The 18,650-nt window shown below is 46.9% G+C and overlaps 1 protein-coding gene across 2 annotated transcripts in view; it reads right to left on the bottom strand.

The window, feature by feature from the left end:
- Positions 1 to 18,650, bottom strand: part of LRRTM4 (leucine rich repeat transmembrane neuronal 4) — a 685,760-nt gene that overhangs the window by 371,938 nt on the left and 295,172 nt on the right. The window lies entirely within an intron of this gene.

Below are 18,650 nucleotides of genomic sequence, written 5' to 3'. Positions count from 1 at the left end.
TCAGTTACCTCATCTGTAAAATGGGGTTTAACTGTGAGCCTCACGTGGGACAACCTGATGACCCTGTATCTCTCCCAGCGCTTAGAACAGTGATCTGCACATAGTCAGCGCTTAACAAATACCATTATTAACATTATTATTAATTACCATTGATTGGATGATTGAAAGAAAAGCCAGTCCCTGGTTAATATGGAGCTGTCAGGCTTGTGTTTTGGGATGCCTTTGGGCATCATCTGATGAAACTGATGATTTTCCAGCTCTTGTGAAGTCACTCTAGTTACATTTCTATTTTTTTTTTCATTTATGGTATTCGTTAAACCCTTACTATATGCCAAGCACTATACTGAGCACTGGGGTAGATGCAAAGTCACTGTGTGACTTTGGGCAAGTCACTTCACTTCTCTGTGCCTCAGTTACCTCATCTTGAAAATGGGGTGAAGACTGTGAGCCCCATGTGGGACAACCTGATCACCTTGGATCCTCCCCAGCGCTTAGAACAGTGCTTTGCACATAGTAAGCGCTTAACAAATGCCATCACGATTATTGTGATGCAAGTTGATCACAGAGGACACAGTCCCTGTCCCACATGGGGCGCACAGATTTAATCCACATTTTCCAGATGAGGTAACTGAGGCACAGAGGAAGTGCCACGACTTGCCCGAGGTCACAAGGCAGACAAGGGGCAGAAGGGGAATTGGAACCCAGATCCTTCAGACTCCCAGGCCAGACTCTAAGCATCAGGTCACACTGCTGCTCCTGCAGGGCCCCACCCAGCTCCTCTAATAATAATAATAATAATGTTGGTATTTGTTAAGCGCTTACTATGTGCAGAGCACTGTTTTAAGCGCTGGGGGAGATACAGGGAGATCAGGTTGTCCCACGTGAGGCTCACTTCACAGTTAATCCCCATTTTCCAGATGAGGTCACTGAGGCCCAGAGAAGTGAAGTGATTTGCCCACAGTCACCCAGCTCACAAGTGGCAGAGCCGGCATTCGAACCCATGACCTCTGGCTCCCAAGCCCGGGCTCTTTCCACTGAGCCACGCTGCTTCTCGAGGCAGGTGAAGGCTCAAGAGATATATTTATGGATTCCTATATCCCATCATTTTAGGAAATGTAAATCTGGCTGGGAGCCTAGAGAAAGTCAATGAGGAGAGTCAGAAAACCGGCATCCCGGGTACCAGAAGGCAATAGTCTTTCGAGTATTTAGCATTATCCTATTGTGGGCATTGTTCTTTTTGGCCGAGCAGTATGTTCAGCTGAAGTTTTGCAAATATTTGTTCAGCTGACCGACTGGAGTGACACCAAGTAAATAATTACGGGTCGTCCATCAGTCTGGTGTGAAGCCGTACCATTCAGGGCTAGGAAAAGTTATTGAAGGTATAGGGCTTTAATCTTCAATTTTCCACTGATTTATGTGGGTTTCTACTCTATTGAACATTGGTCATAAAACTGATCTAATGTACAGGATTCAAACTTAGATTAGGAAAATATATATATATATATATATATATAAATATGAACATCTGATCCAAGGTATTTTATGAGCTAGGCAAGATTGATTTCTTATCAGCTCAATCACCTCACATACAGAGGCCCGTTCTCTTACGTGATCGATAATAAGAGGATTGTGGGGAAGAAATGAGGTGAGCACGGTTTCATTTAAAAATACAAATGAAAATACAAAAAATACAAAATGAATCAAAATGCTCTAATCTCTGCCCAAGGGACACTCTCACTAATTCTACGACGACTAAAAAAAAACCACTATCATTGGAACTGAGGCTGTCTCAATTTTTCTCTCAGTTTCTTCCAACTAGTTTTCTCTTTCCCTTTTTTGTGTTTTTATGATATTTGATAAGTGCTTACTATATAGCAAGCACTGTTCATTCAATAGTATTTATCGAGCGCTTACGATGTGCAGAGCACCGTACTAAGCGCTTGGAACGAACAAGTCGGCAACAGATAGAGACGGCCCCTGCCGTTTGACGGGCTCACGGTCTGATCGGGGGGGACGGACGGACGAGAACGATGGCGATAGATAGAGTTGAGGGGAAGAACGTCTCGTAAAAACAATGGCGGCTGAATAGAATCAAGAATCACTGTTCTAAGCACTGGCGTAGTCGATGAGGATGATGGTGGTGGCATTTGCCAAGCACTGTTCTAAGTGCTGGGGTAGATACACAGTCTTAATCCCCACTTTACAGATGAGGTAACTGAGGCACAGAGAAATTGAGTGACATGCCCAAAGTCACACGGCTGAAAAGTGGCGGAGACGGGAATAGAGCCCACGACCTCTGACAGCCAAACCCGTGCTCTTTCCACCGAGCCACGTGGCTTCTCTCATGCAAGTGCTTAGTACGGTGCTCTGCACACAGTAAGCGCTCAATAAATGTGACTAAATGAATACAACTTAATCAGGTCAGACCCTGTTGCTGTCCCACGTGGGGCTCACAATCAAACCAAGAAGAACAAGAATCGGAACTCCGTTTTACAGTTGAGGAAAGTGAGGCACGGCGAAGCTGAAGGCCTCGTCCAAGGCCACAGAGCAGGCAAGTGGCGGAAAGAGAATCGCAACCCAGGTCTTCCGGGTTCTCTCTTGCATGGCCGGAATTTCCTTGGGCTGCCTTTAAATCTCCAACCTTCTCCAGTGTTTTCCCAACCCAAACATAAACAAACGCATGTGTCAAAAATAAATAGAAAAACTAGTCAAATGTGAGCTCGGTTGCAACTTTTCTAACTCTAATTACGCGGAGGTTGGATGGATGTTTTATTTGCGTTTGTAGTTCCTTCAGGGCAGAGAGCCGGTCGGGGACGACTGTATCGCTTGCAACATTCAGTACGGTGTCTTTCATCAGCGGGTAATTTTCTGACTGTCCAGTTTGTGCAAAACAGTGTGGACTAGTGGAAAATATACAACCTGGGAGTCAGACGAACTGCTTACCCGTCCTGGCTCTGTCATTTGTCTGCTCTGTGACCTTGGATAAGTCACTTCTCTGGGCCCCAGTTTCCTCACGCAATACCTGTGCTCCCTCCGCCATTTAGAGCGTCGGAAAGGGACCGCATCCAAACTGTTTATCTTGCATCTACCCCGGGTCTAGTACAGTGCTTGTCCCAGAGGAGGCACTTCACAGATACCACGATTATCAAGATTATCGCTACTCCACATGAGCCGCATCTCCGGCTTCTCCACGGATGTTCGGGATTCAGAGCCCTGGTCCATTCATTCATTCGGGTGTATTTTTGGAGCACTTACATTGCGAGGAGCGCTGTACTAAGCGCTTAGGAGAGGACAATACAACGACAAACAGACACAACGCCTGTCTGCGACGAGCTTACAGGCTAGAGAAGCAGCGTGGCTCAGCGGAAAGAGCCCGGGCTTGGGGGTCAGAGGTCATGGGTTCAAATCCCCGCTCTTCCCCTTGTCAGCTGTGTGACTGTGGGCGAGTCACTTCACTTGTCTGGGCCTCAGTTCCCTCATCTGTAAGATGGGGATGAAGACTGGGAGCCTCACGTGGGACAACCTGATGACCCTGTATCTACCCCAGCGCCTAGAACAGTGCTCTGCACATAGTAAGTGCTTAACCTTAGCCAACGTTATTATTAGAAGGGGAGACAGATATTAATAGAAATAAATAAATGACAGATATATAGATAAGTGTTGTGGGGCTGGGGAGGGAGGTGAATAAAGAGAACAAGTCAGGGAGATGCAGAGGGAGTGGGAAAAGAGGAAAGGAGGGTTTAGTCAGGGAAGGCCTCTTGGAGGAGATGGGCCTTCAGGAAGGCTCTGAAGGACGGGGAGAGTCATCGTGTGTGAGATTCGAGGAGGGAGGGCGGTCCGGGCCAGAGGCAGGACACGGGAGAGAAGATGGCAGTGAGATAGACAGGATGGAGGTAAGCTAGATAATAATGATAATGTTGGTATTTGTTAAGCGCTTACTATGTGCAGAGCACTGTCCTAAGCGCTGGGGGAGATGCAGGGTCATCGGGTTGTCCACGTGAGGCTCACAGTCTTAATCCCCATTTTACAGATGAGGTAACTGAGACACGGAGAAGTGAAGTGACTTGCCCACAGTCACACAGCTGACAAGTGGCAGATCTGGGATTCGAACCCGTGACCTCTGACTCCCAAGCCCGGGCTCTTTCCACTGAGCCACGCTGCTTCCCTAGATGACTAGGTAGAGCAGACAAACTCAAAGTGATCACAGCTGGTCCTCCTCCGTGCCCTCCAGCTGTAGTAATGAAGGCTAGCTCTGCCGCTTGTCGGCTGTGTGACTGTGGGCAAGTCACAACTTCTCTGTGCCTCAGTTACCTCATCTGTAAAATGGCGATTAAGACTGTGAGCCCCACGTGGGACAACCTGATTCCCCTATGTCTACCCCAGCGCTTAGAACAGTGGTCAGCACATAGTAAGCGCTTAACAGATACCAACATTATTATTATTATTAGGGAGATGAAGACCAGAGAACCATTCATTCATTCATCTACTCATTCAATCATACGTATTGAGCACTTACTGTGTGCAGAGCACCGTACTAAGCACTTGGGAGAGTACGCTATGACGAAAACCAGACACATTCCCTACCCACAATGGGCCTACAGTACAGAGGAAGGGGAGACATCAGACAGAATCGAAGCAGCGTGGCTCAATGGAAAGAGCCCGGGCTTGGGAGTCAGAGGTCACGGGTTCTAATGCCGGCTCCGCCGCTTGCCAGTTGTGTGATTTTGGGCAGGTCACTTCACTTCTCTGTGCCTCAGTGACCTCATCTGTAAAATGGGGACTAAAACTGTGAGCCCCACATGGAACAACCTGATCACCTTGTATCTCCCCAAGGCTTAGTGCTTATAAGTGCTTCACAAATATGACCATTATTATCAATATAAATAAATAAATGACAAATATGGACAGAATCAACAATCACACTTCCCCCCTTCAAAGCCCTACGGAAGGCTCACCTCCTCCAAGAGGCCTTCCCAGACTATTCATTCATTCATTCAATAGTATTTATTGAGCGCTCACTATGTGCAGAGCACCGTACTAAGCGCTTGGAACGAACAAGTCGGCAACAGATAGAGACGGTCCCTGCCGTTTGACGGGCGCACGTCTGATCGGGGGAGACTAAGCCTTCCTTTTCCTCCGCTCCCTCTCCCTTCCGCGTCACCTCGACTCGCTCCCTTTGCTCTCACACCAGCCCCAGAGCACTTACGTATATATGTATATATCTATAATTCATTTATATTTATACCCGTTTACTTGGTTTGATGTCTGTCTTGCCCCTTCCAGACTGTAAGCTCTTATTCCTTTTCTTCCTTCCTTTTTTTCTGACTCAAGTCACACTTTGCAAGACAGCTCACCCTGAGCAGACTGGGAATTATTTAACCAAAACTACATATGGAGCAGGTTCAGGATTTTGGCCTTCAGGGCCAGCGCAACGTGGTGCTCTTTCGCGAGGGCAGGGATCATCTCTATTGCTGAACTGAACAGTCGATTAGACCGTAAGTCCGTCAAAGGGCAGGGACCGTCTCTATCTGTTACCGATTTGCACATTCAAGTGCTCAGTACAGTGCTCTGCACATAGTAAGTGCTCAATAGAGAAGCAGCGTGGCTCAGTGGAAAGAGCCCGGGCTTGGGAGTCAGAGGTCATGGGTTCGAATCCCGGCTCTGCCACTTGTCAGCTGTGTGACTCTGGGCGAGTCACTTAACTTCTCTATGCCTCAGTTCCCTCATCTGTCAAATGGGGATGAAGACTGTGAGCCTCCCGTGGGACAACCTGATGACCCTGTGTCTATCCCAGCGCTTAGAACAGTGCTCTACACATAGTAAGAGCTTAACAAATACCAACGTTATCATTATTAAAGTCTACCGAATGAATGAACTCTACTTAGTGCAGTGCTCTGCACAAAGGAAGCACTCAATAAATATGACTGGATGAATGAACATAAGTGGTGTGGGGCTGGGAGGGGGGAAGAGAAAAGGGAGCAAGTCAGGGTGACGCAGAAGGGAAGGGGGGATAAGTCGAGGAAAGGGAGCACTTTCCCACCCGCCCCCACCATGGGCCTTGGGGGTGGTTAGGGTCTGACCTAATTTAGGAGAAATTGCCAGGCTCATCAGTCCACCTCAGCTCGCTCCATCACCCGCTCTGGAAAAGACCCCTCCGACCCGAATTCCACCGGCGTTCGCACCTTCTCTTCCTGCAGTCAATCACATGTATTGAGCGCTCACTGAGGGCAGAGCACCGTACTAAGTTCCTGGCAGTGTTCAATAGAACGGACACGTTTTCCGCCCACAGCGAGCTTACATTCTAGAGGCAGGCATCAATATAAAGAAATGAATTACGGACACGCGCCCGAGCGCTCTGGGGCCGGGCACGGGGAAGAGCGAAGGGAGCGAGTCAGGGCCACGCAGGAGGATGTGGGAGAAGAGGAAAGGAGGGTTTGGTCAGGGAAAGCCTCTTGGAGGAGACGGGTCTTCAGTAAGGCTTTGATTTAGGGGAGAGTAATTGTCTGGTGGATCTGGGGAGGGAGGGCGGTCCGGGCCAGAGGCAGGACACGAGCAAGAGGTCGGTGGTGAGATAGAGAGATTCGGGTATAGCGAGAAGGTTGGCATTCCTGGGAGCAGAGTGTGTGAGCTGGGTTGCAGTAGGAGAGTAGCGAGGTGAGGTAGGAGGGGGCAAGTTCGTTGAGGGCTTTAAAGTCGACGATGACTGTATCGTCATTGATTATTCGTCAATGAGATGTACATCACCTTGATTCGATTTATTTGCTATTGTTTGAATGAGATGTTCATCTCCTCGATTAGCAGCGTGGCTCAGTGGAAAGAGCACGGGCTTGGGAGTCAGAGGTCATGAGTTCGACTCCCGGCTCTGCCACTTGTTAGCTGTGTGACCGTGGGCGAGTCGCTTCGCTTCTCTGGGCCTCAGTTACCTCATCTGGAAAATGGGGATTAACTGTGAGCCTCACGTAGGACAAGCTGATGACCCTGTATCTGCCCCAGCGCTTAGAACAGTGCTCGGCACGTAGTAAGCGCTTAGCAAATACCAACATTATCATTGATTCTATTTATCGCTATTGTTCTCGTCCGTCTCCCCCGATCAGAGTGTAAGCCCGTCAGAGGGCAGGGACCGTCTCTATCTGTTACCGATTTGTACATTCCAAGCGCTTAGGACAGTGCTCTGCACATAGTAAATGCTCAATAAATACTATTGAACGAGTGAATGATGAGAAGTTTCTGTCTGTTGCGAAGGTGGAGCTTACCCACCTGGCCTGGCTCAGAAAAGTATACAGGTGTTCTGTAGAGAGGGAGCTGGTAGACTGAACAAAAGCTGCTTTAGAGAAGCAGCGTGGCTCAGTGGAAAGAGCACGGGCTTTGGAGTCAGAGATCATGGGTTCGAATCCCGGCTCGGCCGCTTCACAGCCGTGTGACTTTGGGCAAGTCACTTCACTTCTCGGTGCCTCAGTGACCTCATCTGTAAAATGAGGATTAAGACCGTGAGCCCCACGTGGGACAACCCGATTCCCCTGTGTCTACCCCAGCGCTTAGAACAGTGCTCGGCACATAGTAAGCGCTTAACAAATACCAACATTATTATTATTATTATTGTGGCGAGGACTGTGTCTATCCACTCTGTTGTACTGCACTTTCACAAGCATTTAGTTGTTACACTGTGGTGTTTTACTTGGACTGCACACGGTAAATGCTACTTGAAAACCGATGACTAAAGTGCGCAGAAGATCTTCTCGCAAAGATACTCCCTCTCGAAGCTTATCCCGGGGGTCAGTACGCAGGAGACGTTCAATAAAAAAGCAGCAAGGCCTTGTGGATAGAACACAGGCCTGGGAGATAGAAAGTACTGTGTTCTAATTCTGGCTCCGCCACTTGTCCATTGTGTGACCTTGGGCAAGTCACTTCACTTCTCTGGGCCTCAGTTACCTCATCTGGAAAACGAGGATTAAGACTGTGAGTCCCTCATAGGAGAGAGAATGCGTCCAATATGATCATCTTTCATCTACCCAGAGTTTAGAATAGGGTCGGGCACATGATAAGCACTTAACAAATACCGTTGAAAATAAATAAACAAATGCAACTGATAGATGTCAAGCTCATCAACTCATTCTGAGGCTGCACTGAAAATGAATGGGTAAGAGTGCAGAGGACACAGTTGGTGAGAAGCTTCAGCATCCAAGCCTTAGAGGTGAGCTGGACTTACGGATTTTGACATTCCTGATCTCCATAAAGTGTCTTTGTAATTCCGCTGAATAATTTGGGGTGGGTGTTTCAGATTAGAATGCTGTGATTAATTATATTTACTATTATTCTGCCCTATAATATTTCCCAAAATGTAGGGTACCATGTCACTGACAACTGCAATAAGACCATTCATTCAATCACATTTACTGAGCGCTTACTCTGGGCAGACACCGTACTAAGCCCTTGAAAAGTACAATTCAGCTATAAAGAGACACAATCCCTGCCCACACTGGGTTTACAGTCTAGAAGGCGGGAGGACAGAAATCAAAACAAGTAAACAGGCATCTATAAGCGTCGATATAAATAAATAAATCGTACGTATATGCACATCATTAATAAAAATAAGCAGAATTACAAATCTGTACGTGCAAACGCACAAGTGCTGTGGGGCGGGGAGGGGGAGCAGAGGAAAAGGGGGGCCTTGGCCATGTTTTCTAATTGATGCCTGTCTTCCTGTTTTTGTTTTGTTGTCTGTCTCCCCCTTCTAAACCGTGAGCCCGTTGTTGGGTAGGGATTGTCTCTGTTTGTTGTCGAATTGTACTTCCCATATGCTTAGGACTGTGCTCTGCACACAGTAAATGCTCGATAAATACGATTAAATGAATGAATGGAAGCTCCTTGAGGGCAGAGATTGTGTCTACTATCTCTTATGGACGCTCCCGAGTGCTTAACACAGTGCTCCGCACACCGTAGAGTCTAAGCCCCCTGGGGACGAGGATCGTGTCTACTAGTTCTATTGCACTCTCCCAAGAGTTCAATACAGTACCCTCAGCAGATATTCAGTTAATACTATTGATTGATTCATTATTATAGAATAAAGTAAGTGCTTGTTTTATGATGATCACTGGACTAAGCCCTGGGGGAAGTACAGGATAAAAGACAAGATAGAAGATAGAAGACAATTAAGAAATAAATATATCTTCCAGAAGCCCACTGCTCATTAACCTCAGTATCCTGCGGGTGACATTAGTGTCCTGTAGCCGTGTAAAATGTGAATAATAAAAGATAATAGAGTCTGGCTCTCCTAAACAGGCAGGCTCTATGCATTACAATGAAATATGACTCCTGTTATTGAAAAACAGGGCGTAGGGCCAGAGCTGCTAATCTCTGGACAAACAGAAATTAAACCTTTCAATAAAGGAGCTAAGAAGAAGCCTCCAAGATAAGGCGGATTCATCATTCATTCAAATGTATTTATTAGGTGCTTACCGGGTGTAGAGCACTGTACTAAGGGACTGGGAGAGGAGGATACAAAAATAGACACATTCCTTGCCCACCACGAGCTTACAGTCTAGAGGAGAGACAAGACATTAATATAAGTATAGAAATGATAGATATGTACATGGATGCTGCTATTTGCAGAGCAAGTGCTAAGCACTTAAATGGTGATATTTGTTAAGCGCTTACTATGTGCAAAGCACCGTTCTAAGCGCCGGTGGATACAAAGAGATCAGGTTGTCCCACGTGGGGCTCACAGTTTTCAGATGAAGTCACTGAGGCACAGAGAAGCTAAGTGACTTGCCCAAAGTCACACAGCTGGCCAGCGGCAGAGCCGGGTTTCGAACCCATGAACTCTGACTCCCAAGCCCGGGCTCTTTCCACTGTGCCACGCTGAGAGTACAACTGAATTATGCCAAATTAATGTTGGTATTTGTTAAGCACCTACTATGTGCAGAGCACTGTTCTAAGCGCTGGGGGAGATACAGGGTAGTCAGGTTGTCCCACGTGAGGCTTCCGGTCTTCATCCCCATTTTCCAGATGAGGTCACTCAGGCCCAGAGAAGTGAAGTGACTTACCCACAGTCACGCAGCTGACAACGGATGCTGTGGGGCCGGGAGCGGGGAAAGACAAAGGGAGCAAGTCGGGGAGTGGGAGAAGAAGAAAGGGAGGGCTTAGTCGGGAAACCTCTCGGAAGGGACGTGCCTTCGAGAAGACTTTGAAAGGGACGAGAGTCACTGTCCGTGGGATTTGAGGAGGGAGGCCGTTCCAGGACGGAGGCAGGACGTGGGCCGGGGGGCGGCGACGGGATAGACGAGATCGAGGCGCAGTGAGGAGGTTCGTGTAAGAAGCACTAAGAAGCAGCGTGAAGAAGAAGAAGCACCAAGAAGCAGCGTGGCTCAGTGGAAAGAGCCCGGGCTTGGCAGTCAGAGGTCATGGGTTCGACTCCCGGCTCTGCCACTTGTCAGCTGTGTGACTGTGGGCGAGTCACTTCGCTTCTCTGGGCCTCAGTTACCTCATCTGTAAAATGGGGATTAACTGTGAGCCTCACGTGAGACAACCTGATGACCCTGTCTCTCCCCCGGCGCTTAGAACGGTGCTCTGCACATAGTAAGCGCTTAACAAATACCGAAGCGATGCGAAGGGAGGGAGAATAATCAGAAAAGCCTTCCTGGAGGAGACAAAGTTTTATTAGGGCTGTGGAGACGGGATGCATGGCATAGTGGATAGAGCACAAGCCTGAGAGTCAGAAGGTCATGTGGCTCGGTGGAAAGAGCCCGGGCTTGGGAGACAGAAGTTATGGGTTCAAATCCCAACTCTGCCACTTGTCAGCTGTGTGACTGTGGGCAAATCACTTCACTTTTCTGTGCCTCAGTTACCTCATCTGTAAAATGGGGATGAAGACTGTGAGCCTCATGTGGGACCACCTGATAAACCCGTATACCCCAGCGCTTAGAACAGCGCTCTGCACTTAGTAAGCGCTTAACAAATACCAGCATTATTATTATTAATCCCAGCTCCACCACTTGTCTACTTGGAGACCTTGGGCAATCACTTCCCTTCTCTGTGCCTCGGTTACCTCATCTGTAAAATAGGGATCGAGACCGTGAGCCCCAAGTGGGACAGGGGCTGTTTCCAACACGATTTGCTTGTATCTACCCCAGTGCCTACAACAGCGTCTGGCGCTTTTGTAAGTTCTTAACAATTCCCATACAATGGGGGAGGTTTTGCGGGCAGGGAAGGTGTCTGCCGATTGTTGTTCTGTACTCTCCCAAGTGCTTAGGAAAATGCTCTGCACAAAGTAAGCGCTCAATAAATCCGACTGAATGAATACTAACGATTTAATCAGAATTTTAAAATCCTGTCTCCTAGCTCTTTCCCCTGCCTACGTCCTACCTATCTCACACAAATAGCTTAATATCAGCCTTGTCACCTGCGACCGTGGCGCTACCAGGCATGAACACAAGAAAGACTTGCTGCTATTTTTGCCAACGCTCGTGGGTACTCCCGTGAAGAAGAGCAGCAGATTTTCCTCTTTAAGCAATTTGATCATTCTGAACCATGAAGACTTTGGGAGGAAAAAAAGAGACTTTGTTTTATTGGAGCGGAAGAACAGAAAGGGAAAGGAACTTGTCCCAATCACAGTCTGAAGTGTTGAAACATCGACGCATTTTATGCCTCGAAATCAAGACAAATTTGAATCCAATTTAAAATGTCACGGGGCTTAGTCAGGCAGGAGATAATTATTCAGAAGGGAAATTAGAAAGGTCTCTGGTGTTAAAATCTCTCTCTGTCTCTCTCCCCCCTCCCTCTCTCTATAAAATATAAATATATATGCATATAAATACTTGTATATATATATGTATATATATATATATATATATATTGGAGGAATAGTTCTTTCTCTCAGAACTAAAGCAACATTTACTGCCCGGAAGGAAATGAGGGGAGAAGTAAGCTTTCGCCTGAGATATTACCCCTTCCCCCAAACCCTCCCTGGAGTTGTTAATGAGTTCCCACACCATCACGAGAGCTGTCAGGGAGAGCTATAACCCTACCCAGTGGGAAGGGGAAGAAAAATCGACCAGTCCACCCACTTGCGTGGTGCAAGTTTTTCCATTCTCTTTAAACAAACAAAAACATCCCATCAAACAAGTTCCACTCCAGGTCTGTCGATGTACCACATCCTAAATGCCTCTAACCTTTCTTCTCTCCCTTTCCGGATTCACGGTTTGTAGGTCCTCAGCCTCAGGCAGTTAGAAAATACAATTACATAAATAAATAACTAGTACTTAAAAGAGTTCTCTCCCTTACGGATGACCTCTCCACTGCTCCTTCTGGCAAAGTTCGGAAGATTTAGGGAGGCTGCCGCTTTGCACTTACTTGGCAAAATATCTGTAAGGCGAGGTTTTAACCCTTCATAAATGTTCTTTCCCAACGGGATCTCAGGCTCATCCGAAGGGCCCGGAGCACTCAGATTGATTGCCTCTAAGATCCCTCAAGGCGGGGAAGGGGCCTCCATAACTTCCAAATCTCAAGTAGCTGGAATCTGCCGGCCGTGACTTTTCAACCGAGGGATTGGAACTGAGAAGCCAGGTCTAGGACATTCACAGAAATGGGAAAGGTAAATGTCGCTACTCTGCTAAACGTCTAGAGCATAGAAGAGACGTTAGCTGTCAAAAATGGAAATGTGCTAAATAAAAACCCACCATATGAGATCACCTTTCTCTCTACATTTCTCTCTTTCTTCTCTCTTGTATATATGTGAGGGAGAAAGAAGACAGATATATATACATATATATTTATATATATATATATCTTCTCTCTTGTATATATGTGAGAGAGAAAGAAGACATATATAGATATAGATATCTATATCTATATGTATAGATATAGATATATGCATGTATATATATATATACACACACACATAGCTATGGTATATGTACATTACTAAGCGCTGGGGTAGAGACTTGATAATCAGGTAGGAAACAGTCTCTTTCCCACACAGGGCTCACAGTTTCCATCTTTCATAGAGGAAGCAATGCGCTCTACTGGTTAGAGCACAGCCTGGGTTCTAATTCTGGCTCCACCCCTTGTCCACTTCATGACCTTGGGCAAGTCATTTAGCTTCCCTTTGTCCCAGTTACCTCATCTGTAAGATGGGGATTAAGATTGAGAGAGCCCCATGTGTGACAGGCACTGTGTCCAACATGATTTGCTTGTATCCACCCCAATATTCCTTCACTCAACCGTATTTATTGAGGGCTTACTCTATGCAGACCACTGAATTAAGAGCTTGGGAGAGTAAAATATAAAAAAAATGAGCAGGCACATTTCCCGCTAACATAAGCTTGCAGTATAGAGGGGGAGATGCACATGACTATTACCCTATTTATTTTGTCATTACCCTATTTATTTTGTTAATGAGATGTACATCACCCTGATTCTATTTATTTGCTATTGCTTTAATGAGCTGTTCTTCCCCTTGATTCTATCTTTTGCCATTGTTCTCGTCTGTCCGTCTCCCCCGATTAGACCGTAAGCCCGTCAGAGGGCAGGGACTGTCTCTATCTGTTACCGATTTGTCCATTCCAAGCGCCTAGTACAGTGCTCTGCACATAGTAAGCGCTCAATAAATACTATTGAATGAACGAATATAAATAAATGACAGATACATACATAACTGCTGTGGGGATGGGGGTGGGGATGAATAAAGGGAGCAAGGCAGGGTGACGAAGAAGGGGGTGGGAGACGAGGGCTCAGTCAAGGAAGCCTCTTGGAGGAGATGTGCCTTCTACAAGGCTTTGACGTCGGGGGGAGTCATCGTCTGTCATATTTGAGGATGGAGAGCATTTCAAGCCGGAGGCAAGATGTGAGGGAGTGGTCGATGGCGAGATAGACGAGATCTAGGTAGAGTTAGAAAGTTAGCATCGTGACTTTATACCATTATAGAAGAGCAAAGTGTGGGGACTGCGTCGTAGTGGAAGTCTAGTGAGGTGAAGTGGGAGGGGGCGGGCACTTGAAGACACTTTAAAGCCAAAGGCGAGGAGTTTTCGTTTGATATGGAGGTAGATAAGGACTTCCGTTCTGGACATTCAAAAGCTGGGGATGATGGAAGCAAACCCAAATAGAGATGTCTTTGAAGGCAGGAGGAAATCCGAGACTATGGAGAGGGAGGGAGATCAAGGCTGGACATGTAGATCTGGGCGTCATCTGCAGAGAGGCGGTAATTGAAGCTTGTAGGAATGAATGAGTTCTCCAAGGAAGTGGGTGGAGATGGAGAATAGACGGCCATCCAGAACTGAACCTTGAGAGACCCCCACAGTTAGGGGGCAGGACGCAGGTACAGTGCCTGGCACAAAATAATAATAAGGTTGGTATTGATTAAGCTCTTACTATGTGCGGAGCACCGTTCTAAGCGCTGGGGGAGATCCAGGGTGATCAGGTTGTCCCCCGTGAGGCTCACGGTCTTAATCCCCATTTTACAGATGAGGGAACCTGAGGCACAGAGAAGTGAAGTGACTCGCCCACAATCACACAGCTGACAAGTGGCCGAGCCGGGATTCGAACTCATGACCTCTGACACCCAAGCCCGTGCTCTTCCCACTGAGCCACGCTGCTTCTGAGGTACATAGTCCGTACTTAAATACCATAATTCTTATTATTATCATTATTTCTATTGCATCTTCCATTGCATATTGTAATCACTCAAGAAATACCTGGATCGACTGATTACACGTCGTCCTCTAAGCTGACACTTAATAAAACTCACATCAACATTGCAATGTTATAGCATTTTTCTCCCAGCATTTTCTCAGGCAGAATAATCATAATACTAATGATAGTATTTGTTGAGCGCTTACTATGTGCCAAGCACTGTTCTAAGCCCTGGCGTGGATACAAGGTCATCAGGTTGTCCCACGTGAGGCTCACAGTCTTAATCCTCATTTTGCAGATGAAGTTAAGCGACTTGCCCTATGTCACACAGCTAAGTGCCAGAGCCGGGATTAGAACCCACGACCTCGGACTCCCACGCCCGTGCTCTTTCCGCTAAGCCACACTGCTTAATTCTTCGCTCTTCCTTACACTGTGTGATCCAGCATCAAAAACAAAGTGGTCAGAAGCCAGGAGACCGGAGTTCTAATCCCAGTTCCACCGCTTTCCTCCTCTGTGACCTCGAGAAAGTTCTTCCCTTCACTTGGCCTCAGTTTCCTCATCTGTGAAAGGGGGAAATACACACCCAGTCCTCTTGTAGGCCTTGTGCTATCTGATTCTATGTACCTCAGCACTTAGCGTCGTGTTTGGCATCTAGTAAGTTCGTAATAAAACACCGTAATTCTTGTCGTTCAAATTGGGATGATTCTTGAAATCTTTCACAACTTCACCCGGAGGCAGTTTGGATTTTTCTAACTCACTTTGAAGAATTTTCCTTTGTGGCCTGGCCTATGGCTTATTCCCTTTATAAGAATTCCTCTAAGTCGCCTTCCAAAAACTGCACCCAGTGAATAAATTACCATAAAATTATTTCAGTGGGTTGCTGAGTTTAGTCTGCAATCTGTGCTTGGGTGGTATTATTAGGCTACTAAAGCATGAAAGCACTGAGAAAAAGGAGGAATCTTGTTTTTGTCTATTCATTTCGTTAAAACGACTTGTCACCTACAATAAATGGAAGTGATTTGTTTCTTGGAAGTGTTTATTAATCATGAATATTAATTGCACTAATAAAGAGTTTGCTCGACTTCATTCCGTTGGCAGATAGCAAAGGTCTTTCCTGAGGGTACTGATTAATGTGGAATGATGAAAATCTCTAACGTATAGAACCTGGATATGCAGGGATGTGATGCAGGTAATCTGAAAAGAATTATTCATCGTATCTCACAGATTATGCACAGTCAACCCCAATTCTTAATCTGGTTTAAGAGTTATCTCTTAGAGGAGCAACGTGGCTCAGTGGAGGAAGCACGGGTTGGGGACTCGGAGGTCACGGGTTCAAATCAGCCGCGTGACTCTGGGCAAGTCACTTCACTTCTCTATGACTCAGTTCCCTCAACTGTAAAATGGGGATTAAAACTGTGAGCCCCACGTGGGACAACCTGATCACCTTGTATCCTCCCCAGCGCTTAGAACAGTGCTTTGCACATAGTAAATGCTTAACAAATGCCATCGTTATTATTATTATCATCACTCTCTATAGTCCGCAAGCTCCTTTTAGGAAGCTACATGGCCTAGTAGGAAGAGCACAGAGTAGGAGTCAGAGGATCTGAATTCTAAATCCCGGCTCTGCCATCTGCCTGCTGTGTGACCTTGGGCAAGTCACCTAACTTTTCTGTGCCTCAGTTACCTCACCTGTAAAATGGAGATTAAATACCTGTTCTCCCTCCTACTTAGACTTGATTCTATTTAGTCGCCATCGTTTTTACGAGACGTTCTTCCCCTCGACCCTATTCATCGCCATCGTTCTCGTCCGTCCGTCTCCCCCGATCAGACCGTGAGCCCGTCAGACGGCAGGGACCGTCTCTATCTGTCGCCGACTTGTTCGTTCCAAGCGCTTAGTGCAGTGCTCTGCACATAGTAAGCGCTCAATAAATACTATTGAATGAATGAATGAATGAACGAGGAGCCCTTTAGGGGACAGGGACAAAGTCGGACCCGATTGTCCTGCATCTAACTCAGTGTTTAGTAGAATGCTCGGCTAACCGACCCTTGGCCCTGATGCCATTTTAACCAGACACAGGTACTCGCCTCTGCGGTTTACAAACCTGAGATTAGAGTCAAAGGGATTTCCTATCCCTCTAGAAGAGTTTTGTCTTTCCCGTCTCCTTTGCGAACAATGAAGAAGGTCTGACTGGATTTGATCATTTCTACAGATGATCTCACTTGTCATTGATGCCTGAGCCATTTTTCCCTTCCATTCCTTTATCTCAAAGGGGAGGTTTGAAAAATTTTAATTGAAAAGTCCACAGTGAGGAGAATCCCAAAGAAACAGGTGCCTCCTGGAGACGGGGCAGTGACAGCAGTCTGACTGGTGCTCCTATGACACTCCCTTTGTCTACTCCCTTTCATTCATTCCATTCATTCAATCTATTTATTAATAATAATAATGTTGGTATTTGTTAAGCGCTTACTATGTGCAGAGCACTGTTCTAAGCGCTGGGGTAGACACGGGGGAATCGGGTTGTCCCACGTGGGGCTCACGGTCTTCATCCCCATTTTCCAGATGAGGGAACTGAGGCACAGAGAAGTGAAGTGACTCGCCCACAGTCACACAGCTGACAAGTGGCAGAGCCGGGATTCGAACTCATGGCCTCCGACTCCAAAGCCCGTGCTCTTTCCACTGAGCCACGCTGCTTCCTGTCTGCAGAGCACGGTACTAATCACTTGGGAAGTATAATTTGCCCGACTTGCTCCCTTTATTCATCCCCGCTATCGGCCCCTTAGCACTCATGTCCAGATCTATCAGTGATTTATTTAAATGAATATCTGTCTCCCCCTCTACAACTGTAAGCTCACTGTGGGCAGGGAATGTGTCTGTTATACTGTCGGGAAGCTTAGAGAAGCAGCACGGTGCAGTGGATAGAGTACAGGCCTGGGAGTCGAAAGGCCATGGGTTCGAAGCCCGGCTCTGCCACTTGTCAGCTGTGTGACCGTGGGCAAGCCACTTCACTTCTCTGGGCCTCAGTGACCTCATCTGGAAAATGGGGGGTGAACAGTGTGAGCCTCACGGGGGACAACCCGATGACCCTGCTTCTACCTCAGCACTTAGAACAGTGCTCTGCACAGAGTAAGCGCTCAACAAATACCAACATTTTTTTTTTTCTCTGCCCCATTTTCCTCATCTGTTAAATGGGGATTGAGACTGTGAGCCCCATATGGGGCAGGAACGGTGTCCAATCTGATTACCATGTAGCTACTTCAGCGCTTAGTATAGTACCTGCCACACAGTAAGCCCTTAACAAAGACCATAACTATTATCATTATTATTATTAGTGGATAGAGTAGAGGCCTGGGATTCAGAAGGTCATGGCTAATCCTGGATCTATCACATATCTGCCCTGTGACCGTGGGCAAATTACTTCACTTTTGTCAACCTCAATCGCCTCATCTGGAAAATGGGGATTAAGAACACGAGCCCCATGTGGGACAGGGACTGGGCCCAATCTGATTAACTAGTATCTACCTCAGCACTTGGGATAGTGCTTAACGAGTTCCATAATTATTGTTATTCTTCTTATTATTCCTCTCTCAAGTACTTAGTACAGTGCTCTGCCTACTGTAAGATCTCAGTAAATACGATCGATTGGTTGATTGACTGACATCTCAAGCGATATAGGTCTGCTGTGGCTCAGTGGAAAGAACGCGGGCTTGGGAGTCAGAGGTCACGTGTTCCAATCCCGGCTCTGCCGCCGGTCAGCTGTGTGACCTTGGGCAAGTCACTTAACTTCTCTGTGCCTCAGTTACCTCATCTGTCAAATGGAGATTAAAACTGTGAGCCCCACGTGGGACAACCTGATGTTGGTATTTGTTAAGCGCTTACTATGTGCCGAGCACTGTTCTAAGCGCTGGGGTAGACACAGGGGAATCAGGTTGTCCCACGTGGGGCTCACAGTCTTAATCCCCATTTTACAGATGAGGGAACTGAGGCACAGAGAAGTTAAGTGACTCACCCACAGTCACACAGCTGA

This window comes from Ornithorhynchus anatinus, chromosome 5 (genome assembly GCF_004115215.2).
Source record: "Ornithorhynchus anatinus isolate Pmale09 chromosome 5, mOrnAna1.pri.v4, whole genome shotgun sequence".
Taxonomy (NCBI): domain Eukaryota; kingdom Metazoa; phylum Chordata; class Mammalia; order Monotremata; family Ornithorhynchidae; genus Ornithorhynchus; species Ornithorhynchus anatinus.
Note: the sequence above shows the minus strand (reverse complement) of the source record. Positions and strands in the feature narration are given on the sequence as shown.